At 43.6% G+C, this 6,638-nt stretch overlaps 1 non-coding gene across 1 annotated transcript; it reads right to left on the bottom strand.

Annotated features, from left to right (window-relative positions):
* Positions 1-5,165: 5,165 nt before the first annotated feature.
* Positions 5,166-5,233, bottom strand: LOC148034158 (small nucleolar RNA SNORD36). Its single transcript, XR_015691504.1, has one exon. It is a non-coding gene; the product is annotated as a small nucleolar RNA SNORD36 (small nucleolar RNA).
* Positions 5,234-6,638: the final 1,405 nt, after the last annotated feature.

Genomic DNA, 6,638 nt, shown 5'->3' with positions numbered 1-6,638 from the left:
ATTATCTTCATCTATGCTCGGAACATCGCTTTGATCATATACTCTCGCACTTCGGGGAGTTGAAGGTATAGCATACCACCATCGAGGTTGTCGGGGGTTTGGATAGAAGATTACATGTTCACAAACACGTACAAGAGAGTTCAAACCATTGTGACATAAACCATGTCGTAATACAATAATTAGCAAGCAAATAAGTCCATGCACATGTTCACAATGGGCCGGCAACACAAAGGTGTTGCGCAAATCTGTCCTTTTTTTTTCGGAATCTATTTTGAGAAATCCAGATGGACCTCGTCGAACAGTTGCTCCAGCTCCTCCAAGTACCACTTTGAACCACTGCACATTGAATAATATCATGAAGAAGCTACGGTAATCCACCGTAACAATACTCTACAAGTTCCCAAAATACTCCATCTCATCCACAACCGTGTTTGGATCCGTTGCTCGTCACTGGCTCTCTTGCTCGAACCTTGCCATGATACCACAGTCCATTGTGGAGCGCATTTTGTCAATTTCCTCCACGCAAAAATGCCGTCCGGACGACCACGCTGCACTATATATTTTGTACTTGTTAACCCCAACACGAAAAAAGCAAAAGAAAGTGGAAAAGACGCAGGGCAAAGGTAGAAAAAAGGTAGCCCGACTGAAGAAAGAATAGGAAAAAAGACCAAATGCGCAAGGCCAACCTTAAAAGTCTAAGGCAACTGCTGAAGGGGAAAGGCGCATTTTAAAATGGAAAATGTACACCCTGAAATCTTGTAAAAGAGTGCCGAGCTCTCATCCCTGCAATTTGTAAATGTAGACAGGCGGTGGAAAGGAAGCTAGGAGGATAGACGGACGATGAGAAAAGGGGCCTAGGCTAATGGCCGGCCATTTAAAAAAAGAGAGATGACCACCCATGGAAATTAGGACATGTATATAAAGTTAAAAAGTCAATGAGAAGCTCATTCTCGTGTGTGGCAGAAAGCATCTTCTTCTTCTCCTCTTGTTTCTTGCCTTCTTGCCTTCTTGCTTATGCTTGAGAGAGGGATTGAGAGAGTGTGAGGGAGGGATCGTGTGAGGGTGAGAAGAAGCTCTCCATCTTCTCTCTTCATCTTCTCCTCCTCTCCTCTCTTCTCTTGTCTCGTACGTGTCTATGGAGGATGAAGCTCATGGGAGAGGGATTGAGGTTGCTTGAGCTTGCCTCAAGGATCGTGGAGCTGCAGGTGTGCAAGAGAGAGGAAGGTACTCAATCGAGCATCAAGGTAAGCTCACTACACACGTAAGGTAGGCATTGCGCGTCAGCTATGTGAGAGGTAGCCATGGCTGCTTGGTTCGAAACAGTTGAGCAATAAGTGGTCCGTAGGTCTCGGGGTAGAGCTCAAAGAGCTCCCACATTTTGGTTCTGTTCCCGGGACAAACGGAATCGAGCTTTGAGCGCCGCGCACATCAAATCGAGCATGGAAGTAGAATTTGCAGCCTAAACCAGTGCTCGAGATAACTAGGAGACTTAGGAGATTTTAATCTGAGGAACATGTAAGTATTTGGGTTTATTGGAAGCATTAGATTAGGACTATTTTTCTGCATTTTTGTTTCTCATATTGGCTGCACTAGATTGAGGTTAGATTAGGGTAAAACCAGAGAAAACAGACGTTCTGGCTGTTGTTGGAAACAGGAAAACAGGAGACCAGATTCAAGCCTCTGGGTGAAACAGGGACAGGGAACTAGTTGTAAGGTGTTGCAGTGCTGGGAAAGAACCTTAAGAGGCCTGGGAGGCCAGGACAAACCTCATTTTCTTAGTTGGCTTTCTTTGAGAGAGAGAGAGAGAAAGAGTTTCTGGTTCAAAGGACGAGGAAACGCAACCCCGATTCTAGGCGCATTCGATTCGTGTTACTTCAGGTGAGTCCAGTGTGTTCCAGTGGCGCTCTAATCGGTTATGGGATGTTTTGTGATGATTAAGTGCAGCAGACATTAGGAAGGATTCAAACGCCCCAGAATCGCGCCCGCCGCCGACGCAGTCGGACCAACCTACAGTGGTTCGATTCCTAGAATCGGACCACCTGAGTTCTGGAGTCGGACTGTACGACTTCCAGAATCGGACCATCCGACTAAGAGTGAGTCTGACCATCCCGGTCCGATTCCCAGAATCGGACCAGCCCGATTGGACGTGCCACGTGGCACTCGGACTACCCCTTATAATCAGACACTCAACTATCCGATCGGGACCATCCTGTCCGATCGAACCACTCGGACCAGCCCGTCCGGTCAGACACCTCGTCCGATCAAAGAAATCGGATCCGCCCTTGTCCAGTCCAACCCCCGTCCGACTGTTAGAGTCGGACCATACAGGTCCGATTGCCATAATTGGACCGTTTGACTCTCAGAGTTGAATCATCCCAGTCCAATTCCCAGAATCGGACCATCTTGCGAGGACACAAAGATAAGGATCCTTTGCTAACCTGACCACAAACCTGACCCTAGGACGCAACCCTGAACACCCCCAGAACCCAATTTGGCAATTAGAACCTCAAAGATTTATCAAACTCAAGGTGCGGAAGGACCATAGAATAGCTGGGAACCGAGTTGAAAACTCAAATTATGCTAAGAACGTGGGTAGAAACAAGGTGGAGTTTGCATTAAAATCTTTTTGCATCGGCATTTCACTTTTGTGCTCCACTAAACCTGCACAACAAGAAAAGAGAAAAGCCTGTTTTTGCACCAAGCACCACGAAAGCACTAAGCACAACATGTGAGTAAGGTTCGACGCTACTTTCAAATAACAAGGAACACATATGGATACCTAATAACATTAAGGAACCCACTAGTAGGAGGAGACCCTAAGACTTAGACAGGTGCCTGAGCACCCTACTAGCAGTACGTGGAGAAAACACAAAGACACGGAAAGCAACAAGATAGAGGAGTGGAAGCTACTGGAGCTGATTGGATTCATCGACAACCTCGTGGAGCTGGAAGCAGAAACAATGTCGGGATCAAGAGGCGATCAAGGGAAGACCAATTAGATTTAGGAGAATTTCCAACTTCGGTCCAGGAACTGGTACACGACTACGATCTACTCACCAAGATTGAGATCCAAGGTAGACCTGTAGAGGAAGTGGTGGCTAACCTGGAAGAAGAGAGAAGAGCTATCAAGAGAGCATTGGAAGGCATAATTGCCTACGACCATGAGCAAAGGGCTAGAAGGCTGCAGTAGGACGTGGATATGTACAAGGCTAGATGAGTACTAGACCTAGCTGGGGCAGCCAAGTCCGGACCGAATGTAGAGAGGGAACGGGTAGCAGAGGCTAGCATGACGTTGAGTGAACTGGTGGCAAAGCGACTCATGGACAATACATCCGTGGAGCAAAGTGCTACTGCCCTAGCCACCGTGCTACTGTCAGGATTGGGAGTCACGCAAGGGGCTAAGGGCAGGCTAGAATCCCCATAGTAGTGAAACAACTAGCTCGATATGAACCTAGTAGTGAATCGTACAGCTTCATGGAGCAGTTCGAGCATGTATGTGAGGCGAACGATCTTATTGACCCTGCGCAGCGAGCTCAAGCCTTCAGCCTGTGCTTAGGCAACAAGGGGAGGACCTGGTACTCTAGTCTGGATGACGCAGAACATACAAACTTTGCTCGTCTTAAGGGCCTCTTCATCAAGAGGTTTTTGGAGGCAAAGTACTCGGACAACCTCATTGTTAGGTTGATGAATATCAGTCAAAGGGAGAAGGAGGACGTTAGGGATTACGTTACCCAGGTGCACAGTCTCTATAAGAGAATCCCTGCCAATGAGCGACCCACCGAGAGGGCAGTCTCTACAGTGTTCATGAATGGGATTCAAAGCGAGGAGCTCTACAAGGCTTTGGCCAGTAAATCCACCTTACAACGATACATGCTAGCTCGAGTCTTCGAGGAGGCAATACGCGTAGATGATCAACTCAGGGAATGTAGCATGAGGATTACCAATCGAGATAGTGTGAGCCAGAGGGACCCTGAGAGATCAGCCATCTTAGGGGAAAAATTAACTGCTAGCGCACAGGACAAGTGGAGCCCCAAGAGGAACACCAAGGAAAAGGGAATTCTCTTGCAAGAAAATCTATCTTGTAACATCAACAAGCTTGTTTATCATGTTTCATATTATCACAATGAAGAAAAGAACACCAGGCACAACAAATCTTCATGCAGCATCATGTAAATCTCCCACGGTTTTTAATAGAATCAATCATATTCTTCAACATCTTCACAAAATCCATCAATAGAACAAAGAAATCAAAGAAATACACCATCTTGAAATGGAAATACATCACATAGTATTCATCTTCAATATCTTCATAGTCTTCTCTCTCAATCTCTCATATACAATCACTCTGTTTCAATAGAATTGGCTATCTCTGACTCTCTCTCTCTCACTCCATCAATAATACATCATATCCTCACTACAATCTCTCAAAATTACTCTCAATAATCACTCTTAGGTCGTGGATACCCCTCCCAAGAGGTATGTCTGATATGAAAGGTCACCAGAGCCACTACAGTGTCTCTTCATAGCTCACTACTGTCACTTTACTCTAGTCTTCACTTGAGTCTTCAGCAGCTACTTCTTCCACTTCCTCCAGCTCTTTTGCACTTGTATTTACCTCTTTTCAAGGCTAGAAAAATTTCCCAAAAGTCATACATACATTCCACAGAACACTTACAGAACAGTCTACAGAACAGTACCAGCACAGAGACAGTACAGAAGCAGAACAGAAATAGAACAGAAGCAGAAGCTCTACAGAAGACCTATAGAAGGTTACAGAAGGTCATCAAAACCTCATAACTCACTCTCAAACCATTCCAAACTCTCACAAACCATTCACTAAGCTTTCACAATATCTCATTCTTCATCAATCTATACTCCATCCCTCCTTACATAAGACAATCAGAACAAAACAGACCAAAACAGAAGGTATACAGAACCAATCAGAACATCACAGAATCATCAACAAACATCATAATCTTCCAAAACACAATCAATATCATCCAAAACCCTCTCAAACCACTTCCAAATCAATCAATCATCCCTTAAAATCAACCATTCAGCTCTCAAAAACAACAAAAATCAGCCAAAAAAACAAGTCATTTCAACACTCAACATATCCCCACACTTAATAAGGAAGCGTCCTCGCGACCCAGGAAAAAGGAATACAAGTTCATTGAAAAGCTCAACTTTGATCTTCAATATATTTTTACAAAAAATCCATCCAACACGACCCCAACTTATAACCTGTTTCTGATATAAAAATACAAAGAAAGGAAAACTCTTTTTAAATTAACACCTCTTATCAAACTAAAAATCACAACAAATTTGTAAAGGATATAAGAGTTTGCTTCTTCTTCTTCTATATCAGCTTCAACTCTCCAACCACGACCCCATCTCTAAAAATCTCCAAAACATAGCTCGTACACAAAAGCCAATAGGAAACCACCACGTTAGTTTGACATAAATGAACTCACAACACTAATACACAACACAACCATCTGAATGACTTTCTCAAAAAGAAGAGTTGTTCATTAAAAAGCTTGCACCATACATTGGAAAGGCATCAATGAAGATGATCCCTCTTAAAAGATTGATGTTGTCTGAATCGATCCATAGATAAGGATTCATCTACAAAGTTTTTAGGAGGATTTTGGAAAAATTGGAGACAACACATCCTTTCCAGCAGGAACAAGTATCTGCTAGGCAAACAGAGGGCATGAAAATACAGTATCTCCAGCTGTTGGGAATCAATGCTAACATTGACATTCATGCACAACTTTGGGATAGGCTTTGAATCAGTATGAGAGTGCCTATGCATATACGCCAGGTACCAAGCAAAGTGAGCAGTTAATCTCACTGAGGGATCTGCAGACTGTGAATATTGTTGGGCAAAATGAACAGAGTTTTGATAAGCTTGACTTGAAACTGTCCATTCCCCTGGAATTACTGGCCAATTAATCTGCGGTCCTGTAAGGCAATCATCCGAACTCCATCCCCTTCTTCTGGAAATCTGAGTATCAAAACCGGCACAGTCACTAACCAACTGAGGTGGTTGAGATATGGAAGTGTTAGGAGAGGGTAATGGAATAAGGGAAAGTGGATGTAGGGAAGGATAAGAAAAATCATAAAAGGAAGAAAAGGTTAAAGAAGGAGTGGCAGAAATTTGTAAGGAATCACTAAGGAAAGGTGTTAACTGATAAATAGGAAATGTGGAGGGTACATTTATGAGGGGTGAAGGACAAGGTGGAGAAGGGGAAAATACCCTATCCTCAATAAAGGAACAGTAAGTGAAAATAGGAATTTGAGGGAAATTAGAAGGTTGGAAAAGAAGTGGTAAAATTACTGTGGAATTTGTTTGACAAAGGGAAAAATATATAGTATAACGGTGAGCCAATTGTTGATAATAAAGGAGGGTAGGAACAGAAGGTCCCAAGAGAGATCGTCTCTGATAGGCATCAAAGAAAGTAGCATCAAATGGATTATGTTTGGAAAGATAGGTTAAGAGATCCATCCTCAGTTGGTTAGTACTCTGTACAAAGGTAGGAGCTGTGTTTTGTCTTTGATTGAGGACCACTGAATCAATCATAGGATGCCACGACTTATCCTGACAATCAACCACTTTGGAGGAATAATTCTAA

The sequence above is a fragment of the Lygodium microphyllum genome, chromosome 7 (genome assembly GCF_053477565.2).
Source record: "Lygodium microphyllum isolate KBCC chromosome 7, Lygodium_microphyllum_v1.1.10, whole genome shotgun sequence".
NCBI classification, from domain to species: Eukaryota; Viridiplantae; Streptophyta; class Polypodiopsida; order Schizaeales; family Lygodiaceae; genus Lygodium; species Lygodium microphyllum.
The sequence above is the reverse complement of the archived record's forward strand: the minus strand, read 5'-3'. Positions and strand labels throughout refer to the sequence as shown.